The 12,744-nt window shown below is 43.7% G+C and overlaps 1 protein-coding gene across 2 annotated transcripts in view; it reads left to right on the top strand.

Moving 5' to 3' along the window:
* The first annotated feature begins 5,939 nt into the window (after nt 1-5,939).
* The window catches only part of dclk1a (doublecortin-like kinase 1a), a 228,305-nt gene continuing 221,500 nt past the window's right edge, over nt 5,940-12,744 (top strand). Inside the window, exon 1 of one of the 2 annotated variants that reach the window (XM_036967390.1) lies at nt 5,940-6,236. The gene's annotated coding sequence lies outside the window, so the exon portion shown is untranslated. The remainder of the gene's footprint in view (nt 6,237-12,744) is intronic. The other variant, XM_036967389.1, reaches the window with a different exon arrangement.

The following is a 12,744-nucleotide window of genomic DNA, read 5'->3' as shown; positions in this document are numbered from 1 at the left end:
TATGGTTGGAGTAACCTGTCAATCAAGTTCATTTAAAGAGACTAGGATTTGAGGCATGGGTTTAGGTCAGAGACAGTAAATGAACTGATTAGTTGAGTCTTCATTTTCCTGTATAACAAGGCTACAATAAATGGGGCAACAATAGATGTCAGTTGAAGTACAGGACGACCACCTCTACAGTATGGATCTCTATTATTAAAGGGGACAGAGTTTGATTCCCTGGCATGCTAATATAAACACTGGACTACTTCTTTATCAGGTAGCTCTACTGTTTGTTTCATATGTGTAGCTTAACTAATATATTTATGAAACATAAAGACACATCAGTGAATATACAGTACAGGGGTAAACAGGAGGGGGGGGGGGCGTCAGGTAGCCTAGTGGTTAGAGCGTAGGGCCAGTACCCGAAAGGTTGGTGGATTGAATCCCTGAGCTGACAAGGTAAAAATCTGCCGTTCTGCCCCCTGAACAAGGCAGTTAACACACTGTTCCCCAATAGGCCGTCATTGTAAATAAGAATTTGTTCTTAACTGACTTGCCTAGTTAAATAAAGGTAAATTAAAAAAATAACCTATATCTGACAGAACCAGGCTGAGTATCTTACCTATATCTGACAGAACCAGGCTGAGTATCTTACCTATATCTGACAGAACCAGGCTGAGTATCTTACCTATATCTGACAGAACCAGGCTGAGTATCTTACCTATATCTGACAGAACCAGGCTGAGTATCTTACCTATATCTGACAGAACCAGGCTGAGTATCTTACCTATATCTGACAGAACCAGGCTGAGTATCTAACCTATATCTGACAGAACCAGGCTGAGTATCTAACCTATATCTGACAGAACCAGGCTGAGTGTCTAACCTATATCTGACAGAACCAGGCTGAGTATCTTACCTATATCTGACAGAACCAGGCTGAGTATATTACCTATATCTGACAGAACCAGGCTGAGTATCTTACCTATATCTGACAGAACCAGGCTGAGTGTATTACCTATATCTGACAGAACCAGGCTGAGTATCTTACCTATATCTGACAGAACCAGGCTGAGTATCTTACCTATATCTGACAGAACCAGGCTGAGTATCTTACCTATATCTGACAGAACCAGGCTGAGTATCTTACCTATATCTGACAGAACCAGGCTGAGTATCTTACCTATATCTGACAGAACCAGGCTGAGTATCTTACCTATATCTGACAGAACCAGGCTGAGTATCTTACCTATATCTGACAGAACCAGGCTGAGTATCTTACCTATATCTGACAGAACCAGGCTGAGTATCTTACCTGTATCTGACAGAACCAGGCTGAGTATCTTACCTATATCTGACAGAACCAGGCTGAGTATCTTACCTATATCTGACAGAACCAGGCTGAGTGTCTAACCTATATCTGACAGAGCCAGGCTGAGTGTCTAACCTATATCTGACAGAACCAGGCTGAGTATCTTACCTATATCTGACAGAACCCAGCTGAGTATCTTACCTATATCTGACAGAACCCGGCTGAGTATCTTACCTATATCTGGCAGAACCAGGCTGAGTATCTGACAGAGCCAGACTGAGTATCTTACCTATATCTGACAGAACCAGGCTGAGTATATTAGAACTAAAGTCATTACATAAATAGAATAGACTAAAAATAAGAGTGTGACGATGCTCCGGTATTGTTTATGTAATGCGGGAGGTTGTAGGAGGTAGTATGCGCAGTGTGTGTGTGTGTGTGTGTGTGTGTGTGTAGGAGGTAGTATACGCAGTGTGTGTGTGTGTGTGTAGGAGGTAGTACACTAAAACAAATTAATGTTCTTAACTGATTCTTCCTCAGCTCTTAAGTTTTCTTGGGAAACTCTTGTCCGATAAAGAACCTTTGAGTTAAGTGTGTGTGTGTGTGTGTGTGTGCGTGCGTGCGTGTGTGTGTGTGTGTGTGTGTGTGTGGGGGGGGGGGGGGGGTTGAAATGTATGGAAGCCTGCAGCTCATAGCACACAGCAAATTGGTCAGTGTTAACTAGTGTTGATTTTTCAGTGTAAAATTTCCAGTGTTGATTCAAGAGTTCAATGGACACTATAAAGAGTTAAATTGATGTAAAAGAACCCCACTGTTGGTGTTAATAAACCAGTTGAACGAAAACCACGCTCATCATTATCATATTTCCCAGCATGCTCTATTGTAGGTTGCTTTTTATAATTGTTGGTTTCAATATCTGTGTTTTGACATTGATTGATTAATTCATCTCATGCTGCTCAAATATGAAAATCATAAATATATATTATTTTTTTACTATTCTAATCTTTTACTTGGACTTATTGCACGCGCTAATGAAGTGTTTGTTTCACTTTAGATGTTTAAGTTAGTCTCATGTCTTAGTCTTCCCAACCCAGGCAGTCATTCTGAATGCAGGTTGCGGGTAAATGTTTTTCTCCATATCTTGGATATACCCACTCTGGCTGGAGGGATACACAACACTTTGCAAGCCAGCATAATGTGATTTCCAGGCCTGCTGTGGCCTGTAAACCAGACGTTTCATGCCATTGCATTAGGGTAAAACTATCAAAAGATGGCCTTATGAAATATGTATTGATTTATCTTAAATAATTAAAGTTCAATGGCATCATGTTCACTCACTTGGTTCAGGTCACAGGACTGAAAATGAACGAATGCGACAACCATTTCTCTATCACTAGGAAACAGTCATGGGTGTACTGGTAACGAGAACATTCAAGCCGAAAGGTACCCTGGGAAATATGTAAATATGTAAATAATCATTTCTGCTTTTAGATTTTTGTATGGATGTTCAAAGAACCATCCCATCTATGGTTCCTCAGACACCCTAAAATGGTTCCTCAGACACCCTAAAATGGTTCCTCAGATACCCTAAAATGGTTCCTCAGACACCCTAAAATGGTTCCTCAGACACCCTAAAATGGTTCCTCAGACACCCTAAAATGGTTCCTCAGACACCCTAAAATGGTTCCTCAGACACCCTAAAATGGTTCCTCAGATACCCTAAAATGGTTCCTCAGACACCCTAAAATGGTTCCTCAGACACCCTAAAATGGTTCCTCAGATACCCTAAAATGGTTCCTCAGACACCCTAAAATGGTTCCTCAGACACCCTAAAATGGTTCCTCAGATACCCTAAAATGGTTCCTCAGACACCCTAAAATGGTTCCTCAGATACCCTAAAATGGTTCCTCAGATACCCTAAAATGGTTCCTCGATGGCATCGCTCTCAAGAACCTTATTTGGTTCCAACTTGAAACTTTGTTTTTTATTAAGATTGTAGGCTGCGTGCGTGTGTGCGTGTGCGTGTGTGTGTGTGTGTGTGTGTGTGTGTGTGTGTGTGTGTGTGTGTTTGCGTGTGCGTGTGCGTGTGCGTGTGCGTGTGTGTAAGAGAACGGCTGGTTAGGAACACTGTACATGTCAGACTCAGCAGGTTTGTTGCACATGGATCTAGAACTAGATGGTGTTAATTCTACTCCTCCTCCTCCTCCTCCTCCTCCTCCTAACCCCTCTCTTGCTCTAGTCCACACATACTCCTCCTCTCACCTGCTCACTCCTCCTCCTCCTGCTCACTTCAATTCAATTCAATTCAATTCAATTCAAGGGCTTTATTGGCATGGGAAACATGTGTTAACATTGCCAAAGCAAGTGAGGTAGACAACATACAAAGTGAATATATAAAGTGAAAAACAACAAAAATTAACAGTAAACATTACACATACAGAGGTTTCAAAACAGTAAAGACATTACAAATGTCATATTATATATATATATATACAAATGGTTAAAGGACACAAGATAAAATAAATAAGCATAAATATGGGTTGTATTTACAATGGTGTGTGTTCTTCACTGGTTGCCCTTTTCTCGTGGCAACACGTGGCACTTCTCCTACTCCTCCTCCTCCTGCTCACTCCTCCTCCTCCTCCTCCTCCTCCTCCCCCTTTTCACTCCTCCTCCTCCTTCTCCTTTTCCTCCTCCTACTCCTCCTCCTGCTCACTCCTCCTCCTCCTACTTCTCCTCCTCCTCCCCCTGCTCCCTCCTCCTCCTCCTGCTCACTCCTCCTCCTCCTACTTCTCCTCCTCTTCTTCCTACTCTTCTGCTCCACCTCCTCCTGCTCCACCTCCTCCCCCTGCTCTTCCTCCTGTTCCCGTTGCTCTAATCCACCCACCCCTTTGATAAATAATGATTGAGGTAAATGCCTCTCAAAGCTGTACCCCCCCCCCCCCCCCCCACACACACACACACACACAAAAACATACTAGTATTCACTGTAGTGTTTTTGTGGACTTTACTGTAGTATACTGTGGTATTTATACTGTTGTAAAATAAAACTGTACTGTACTATAGTAATTAATGTAGTGTCTTTGCGGATTGCAGTATACTGTAGTATTTATCATAGTGTTTTTTTATTTTATTATCTTTGACATAAAGTGGAAGTTTTCTCCTTCAGGAAACCTACTGGAGAAATAGTAAAAGAGCAGAAGTTTCATAACCAGGAAGGTCGAACTCTTGTCTGAACAGACAGCTCAGAGCTTCTGCTTTTTTTTCTGCAAATTTGTATGGAACACAGTAATGGTCTATATTTGGGATGTTCTGTAGGTTTCTCACTTATGGGTGGCATAAAGTGGGATATGGGGCAGGGTATATTAAATACTGTAGTATTTACTATGGTTAAAAATGTTGCCATGTTTTTTGTGGACTGTAGTGTTTTAGCTGATAATACTGCAGTATTCACTATAGTATTCTATAACATTATATAGTAAGTACTACACATGCTCGAGGGATACTACATTCTGTTCTATAGTGTAGTATACTACAGTATACTAAACAGTATACTACAGTTTGATACAGAATTTTATAGTAAGTACTGTAGTAGTATTCTATAGTAAGTATTGTAGTAGTATTCTATAATAAGTACTGTAGTAGTATTCTATAGTAAGTACTGTAGTAGTATTCTATAGTAAGTATTGTAGTAGTATTCTATAGTAAGTACTGTAGTAGTATTCTATAGTAAACTGTAGTATATTTTTGTGGGACCTGACAGCTCAGGGTGTCTCGTGGGCTGGGGGGAATGCTGCGTGTGAGGTGGGGGATGCTGGTCTGTAGCACGAGCCCGAGGTGTGGGACTGAATCACAATGAGTGACGGCTCAATGATAATCACGGCACGACAGAAGAGAGGGAGGGGAGGGAGGAGAAGAGAGAGAGGAGAGGGAGGGAGAGAGGAGAAGAGAAAGAGGAGAAGGAGGGAGAGAGGAGAAGAGAGAGAGGAGAGGGAGGGAGAGAGAGAGGAGAGGGATGGAGAGAGGAGAAGAGAGAGAGGAGAGGGAGGGAGAGAGGAGAAGAGAGAGAGGAGAGGGAGGGAGAGAGGAGAAGAGAGAGGAGAGGGAGGGAGAGAGGAGAAGAGAAAGAGGAGAAGGAGGGAGAGAGGAGAAGAGAGAGAGGAGAGGGAGGGAGAGAGGAGAAGAGAGAGAGGAGAGGGAGGGAGAGAGGAGAAGAGAGAGAGGAGAGGGAGGGAGAGAGGAGAAGAGAAAGAGGAGAAGGAGGGAGAGAGGAGAAGAGAGAGAGGAGAGGGAGGGAGAGAGAGAGGAGAGGGATGGAGAGAGGAGAAGAGAAAGAGGAGAAGGAGGGAGAGAGGAGAAGAGAGAGAGGAGAGGGAGGGAGAGAGGAGAAGAGAGAGAGGAGAGGGAGGGAGAGAGGAGAAGAGAGGAAGGGGAGGGAGGGAGGAGAAGAGAGGGAGGGGAGGGAGGGAGAGAGGAGAGGGAGGGGAGGGAGGGAGAGAGGGAGAGAGAGGAGAGGGAGGGAGAGAGGAGAAGAGAGGAAGGGGAGGGAGAGAGGAGAAGAGAGGGCGGGGAGGGAGGAGAAGAGAGAGAGGAGAAGAGAGGGAGGGGTATAGAGCGAGCAGCTGCTGCCAAGCCTAGCCCAGCCCAGCCCAGCCTCCACACACCCTCGCTCTCTCTCTCTTTCTCTCTCTCAAGCACACACACGCTCACTGGTAGTGGTGGTGGAGGAGAGATCCACGGGACAACAAAGAAGGTCTGCGCTGTTCTGCTTAAACTGCGGTTTCTGATCGCCATCAGGGAAGAGGAAAAAGGTCCTGAGTCTACACTACACTGGCTACTGTTTACTGAAACCCATTCTTCAGTTCTCTGGGGTGGGGGGGGGGGGGGGGGGGAATACACGCAGCAAGACTGGAGGTGACAGAATCCTTAGTGTACCTCTTAGGTAAGCAAACTATGGAAAACTATCCTTTACTGTAGGGACATAAGCAAAAGTCGGTGCGCGTCAATCCATCTCTCTGTTTCAATTCAAGGGCTTTATTGGCATGGTAAACATATGTTAACATTGCTAAAGCAAGTGTTTCTCTGTCTCTCTTTTCTATGTGGCTATTATTGGAAATATGTCATTCACAGCCCTGTCTCTGTTTGTGGAAAATCGTTGTTTATTTATTGATATGACTGATGCTGATCAGATCGATCGATACCGTGGAAAGTGTTCTACGTGAATGTATTGACCTATTTTGAAACCCCTTTATATTGTCAGTTGGATACAATAACACAAGCAAACAGATTTTTCCAGATAAGAAATTCAGTTTGTCATTGAATCTTTTACACATTTTTCTGCATTTGTTTGAATTGTAAACGAGGAGAACATGTCGGTGTGAGCAATGGGCTAGTTAGTGTGTGAACTGCATTACTCAGCAAAAAAATACGTTCTGTAACTTTAACACTGTGGGTGTTCAATTTCACACTTTCAACGTGTTTATAGGAGAACCACCAAAAATGTGTTGAATTTACACTTTTTTTAAAGTGTTGCCCTTTTAACACCGGGGCTTTCCAACACCAGCGGCATTAACACCGGGGCTTTCCAACACCAGCGGCATTAACACCGGGGCTTTCCAACACCAGCGGCATTAACATGCAAGACTAACTCATTGTTGAAGTTGCACTGTTATGGGGTTCACTAATACCTTGTATTAAACACTTCAGAATTACGTGTTTACAATAGGTCAGTGTTAAATGTACACTGTTATGGTGTTCCCCGAGTCCTTCACAGCAAATTCTCCAGTGTTAAATCAACACTGATAGTGTTACATTTAACACCGGTCCAGTGTTTATACAGTTCCACACTTTTCAGTTTTAAATTTATACGCCTCTTAGTGTAAAGCCTTTTTTTGTTGCATATTTCCCACAGTGCCTTGCCCTTTGAGTGAATTCTAAGCTAATATATTATCATTCAAATTAAATTCTTTAGCACATACAACACATCATTCATAAGGCCTTATTTAGAGGGCCCAGTCTGACCCTAATACAGTGGCCTGAAACTCATGGTTTACATGCAAAATAAGGCCTGCGAGTCACAGTATGCTGTCATTCCTATTGGAATCCAGCCAGAGTCGGGATATCCAACATTTAGATTTTTTTTAATGACCTACATTCAGATTGACTGCTGGGTTGGGAAGACTAAAACATGAGACTAGGCATCTTAACTGGAACAAACATTTAAGATATAACAGATTGGATTAGTTTAGAATTGTATTTATATTTAATTAGCATAAATTTAATTAATCAGAACATCCGGGAAAGTATTCTGACCCTTTCAAATGTTGTTAAATTACAGCCTTATTCTAAAATGGATTAAATTAAATGTTTTCCTCATCAATCTACAGACAATACCCCATAATGACATCACAATACCCCATAATGACATCACAATACCCCATAATGACAAAGCGAAAAACAGTTTTTTAAAAATGTTTGCAAAAACCCCCAGAAATACCAGATTTACATAAGTATTCAGACCTTTTGCTATGAGACTCGAAATTGAGCTCAGGTGTATCCTGTTTCCATTGATCATCCTTGAAATATTCCTACAACTTGATTGGAGTCCACCTGTGGTAAATTCAATTGATTGGACATGATTTGGAAAGGCACACACCTGTCTATATACAGTAAGGTCCCACAGTTGACAGTGCATGTCAGAGCAAAAACCAAGCCATGAGGTCAAAGGAATTTTCCCCAGAGCTCCGAGACAGGATTGTGTCGAGGCACAGATCTGGGGATGGGTACCAAAAACAAATCTGCAGCATTGAAGATCCCCAAGAACACAGTGGCCTCCATCATTCTTAAATGGAAGAAATCACCAAGAGTCTTCCTAGAGCTGGCCACGCTGCCAAACTGAGCAATCGATGGAGAAGGGCCATGGTCAGGGAGGTGACCAAGAACCTGATGGTCACTCTGACAGAGCTCCAGAGTTCCTCTGTGGTGATGGGAGAACTTTCCAGAAAGACTACCATCTCTGCTGCACTTCGCCAATCAGGCCTTTATGGTAGAGTGGCCAGACGGAAGCCACTCCTCAAAAAAAGGCACATGACAGCCTGCTTGGAGTTTGCCAAAAGGCACCTAAAAGACTCTCAGACCATGAAAAACAAGATTCTCTGGTCTGATGAAACCAAGATTGAACTCTTTGGCCTGAATGCCAAGTGCCACATCTGGAGGAAGCCAGACACTGCTCATTACCTGGCCAATACCATCCCTATGGTGAAGCATGGTGGTGGCAGCACCATGCTGTGGGGATATTTTTCAATGGTAGGGACTGGGAGACTAGTCAGGATCGAGGGAAAGATGAATGGAGCAAAGTACAGAGAGATCCTTGATGAAAACCTGGTCCAGAGCACTCAGGAACTCAGGCTGGGGCAAAGGTTCACCTTCCAACAGGACAACAACCCTAAGCACACAGACAAGACAACACAGGAGTGGCTTCGGGACAAGTATCTGAAGCCCGGACTTGAACCTGATCGAACATCTCTGGGTAGACCTGAAAATAGCTGTGCAGAAACGCTCCCCATCCAAACTGACAGAGCTTGAGAGGATCTGCAGAGAAGAATGGGAGAAACTCCCTAAATACAGGTGTGCCAAGGTTGTAGCATCATACCCCAGAAGACTCGAGGCTGTAATCGTTGCCAATAACAAAGTGCTGAGTAAAGGGTCTGAATACTTATGTCAATGTTATGTTTCTGTTTTTTGTCCTCAAAAAAATATGTGTTTTTGCTTTGCCATTATGGAGTATTGTGCCTAGATTTAAGAGAGAAAAACAACTATTTAATCCATTTTTTAGAATAAGCTGTAAATGACATTTTTGGGGGGAAAAAGTGAAGGGGTCTGAATACTTTCCGAATGCACTGTTAATATGCAAAAACATAGAGATTGAAACAAACATTTCCAAAAATCTACCTGACGTATCTCCCTGGCTCCCGAGTGGCGCAGCGGTCTAAGGCACTGCATCTCAGTGCTAGAGTTATCACTACAGACACCCTGGTTCAAATCCAGGCTGTATCACAACCGGCCGTGATTGGGAGTCCCATAGGAATTTAAAAAAATAAATACAAATAAAATAGAGCATGCTGGGAAATATGATAATAATGGGTGTGGTTTTTGTTTAACTCCAGTTCTTAACACCAACACTGGAGCAGTTTTACACCAACGAGTGTTAATGTAATACTTACAGAGTTCATTTAACACCTGAATCAACACTAGAAATGTCACGTTGAACAATCAACGCTAGTTAACCCTGGCCATTTTGACACCCTGATTGAACAACAGTTATTTTTTTTTTAACATGATAGCTTAAAAAGCAACACACGCTGGCATTTTATTCCGTTCATAGGTTACACAAAGTAACACTACATCAACACCACAACTGCTTAAACCAGGATATGAAGACTGACGATTTAGCTGTGTTTGAATCTCGGGACATCGTGTGCGTTGGCCTCTCTGTGTGCGCGCATCTTTTATATATACACTGCTCAAAAAAATAAAGGGAACACTAAAATAACACATCCTAGATCTGAATGAATGAAATACTCCTATTAAATACTTTTTTCTTTACATAGTTGAATGTGCTGACAACAAAATCACACAAAAAATGATCAATGGAAATCAAATTTATCAACCCAAGGAGGTCTGGATTTGGAGTCACACTCAAAATTAAAGTGGAAAACCACACTACAGGCTGATCCAACTTTGATGTAATGTCCTTAAAACAAGTCAAAATGAGGCTCAGTAGTGTGTGTGGCCTCCACGTGCCTGTATAACCTCCCTACAAACGCCTGGGAATGCTCCTGATGAGGTGGCGGATGGTCTCCTGAGGGATCTCCTCCCAGACCTGGACTAAAGCATCCGCCAACTCCTGGACAGTCTGTGGTGCAACGTGGCGTTGGTGGATAGAGCGAGACATGTCCCAGATGTGCTCAGCAGAACGTTCTCCACGGCGTCTCCAGACTCTGTCACGTCTGTCACGGGCTCAGTGTGTACCTGCTTTCATCTGTGAAGAGCACAGGGCGCCAGTGGCGAATTTGCCAATCTTGGTAAGCACAACCCCCACCTGTGGACATTGGGCCTTCATACCACCCTCATGGAGTCTGTTTCTAACCATTTGAGCAGACACATGCACATTTGTGGCCTGCTGGAGGTCATTTTGCAGGGCTCTGGCAGTGCTCCTTCTTGCACAAAGGCGGAGGTAGTGGTCCTGCTGCTGGGTTGTTGCCCTCCTACGGCCTCCTCCACGTCTCCTGATGTACTGGCCTGTCTCCTGGTAGCGCCTCCATGCTCTGGACACTACGCTGACAGACACAGCAAGCCTTCTTGCCACAGCTCGCATTGATGTGCCATCCTGGATGAGCTGCACTACCTGAGCCACTTGTGTGGGTTGTAGACTCCGTCTCATGCTACCACTAGAGTGAAAGCACCGCCAGCATTCAAAAGTGACCAAAACATCAGCCAGGAAGCATAGGAACTGAGAAGTGGTCTGTGGTCCCCACCTGCAGAACCACTCCTTTATTGGGGGTGTCTTGCTAATTGCCTATAATTTCCACATGTTGTCTATTCCATTTGCACAACAGCATGTCAAATTTATTGTCAATCAGTGTTGCTTCCTAAGTGGACAGTGTGATTTCACAGAAGTGTGATTGACTTGGAGTTACATTGTGTTGTTTAAGTGTTCCCTTTATTCTTTTGAGCAGTGTATAATAAGCCTAGCCTACTATACTGTCCATCCACAGCCTACTATACTGTCCATCCACAGCCTAATATACTGTCCATCCACAGCCTACGATACTGTCCATCCACAGCCTACGATACTGTCCATCCACAGCCTAATATGCTGTTCATCCACAGCCTTATATACTGTCCATCCACAGCCTAGCCTACGATACTGTCCATCCACAGCCTAGCCTACGATACTGTCCATCCACAGCCTAGCCTACGATACTGTCCATCCACAGCCTACGATACTGTCCATCCACAGCCTACGATACTGTTCATCCACAGCCTAGCCTACGATACTGTCCATCCACAGCCTAGCCTACGATACTGTTCATCCACATCCTACTATACTGTTCATCCACAGCCTAGCCTACGATACTGTCCATCCACAGCCTAGCCTACGATACTGTCCATCCACATCCTACTATACTGTCCATCCACATCCTACTATACTGTCCATCCACATCCTAATATACTGTCCATCCACATCCTACTATACTGTCCATCCACATCCTACTATAATGTCCATCCACATCCTACTATACTGTCCATCCACATCCTACTATACTGTCCATCCACAGCCTAATATACTGTCCATCCACATCCTACTATACTGTCCATCCACATCCTACTATACTGTCCATCCACATCCTAATATACTGTCCATCCACAGCCTACTATACTGTCCATCCACATCCTACTATACTGTCCATCCACAGCCTAATATACTGTCCATCCACATCCTACTATACTGTCCATCCACATCCTACTATACTGTCCATCCACATCCTAATATACTGTCCATCCACATCCTACTATACTGTCCATCCACATCCTACTATACTGTCCATCCACATCCTACTATACTGTCCATCCACATCCTAATATACTGTCCATCCACATCCTACTATACTGTCCATCCACATCCTACTATACTGTCCATCCACATCCTACTATACTGTCCATCCACATCCTAATATACTGTCCATCCACATCCTACTATACTGTCCATCCACAGCCTATCCTAATATACTGTCCATCCACATCCTACTATACTGTCCATCCACAGCCTACTATACTGTCCATCCACAGCCTATCCTAATATACTGTCCATCCACAGCCTATCCTAATATACTGTCCATCCACATCCTAATATACTGTCCATCCACATCCTACTATACTGTCCATCCACATCCTACTATACTGTCCATCCACAGCCTATCCTAATATACTGTCCATCCACATCCTACTATACTGTCCATCCACATCCTACTATACTGTCCATCCACATCCTACTATACTGTCCATCCACAGCCTAATATACTGTCCATCCACAGCCTAGCCTATGATACTGTCCATCCACAGCCTAGCCTACGATACTGTCCATCCACAGCCTAGCCTACGATACTGTCCATCCACAGCCTAGCCTACGATACTGTCCATCCACAGCCTAGCCTACGATACTGTTCATCCACAGCCTAATATACTGTTCATCCACATCCACATCCTACTATACTGTCCATCCACATCCTACTATACTGTCCATCCACAGCCTACTATACTGTCCATCCACAGCCTATTATACTGTCCATCCACAGCCTAGCCTACGATACTGTCCATCCACAGCCTAGCCTACGATACTGTCCATCCACAGCCTAGCCTACGATACTGTCCATCCACAGCCTAGCCTA

Source organism: Oncorhynchus mykiss, chromosome Y, assembly GCF_013265735.2.
Source record: "Oncorhynchus mykiss isolate Arlee chromosome Y, USDA_OmykA_1.1, whole genome shotgun sequence".
Lineage (NCBI taxonomy): Eukaryota > Metazoa > Chordata > Actinopteri > Salmoniformes > Salmonidae > Oncorhynchus > Oncorhynchus mykiss.
Note: the sequence above shows the minus strand (reverse complement) of the source record. Positions and strands in the feature narration are given on the sequence as shown.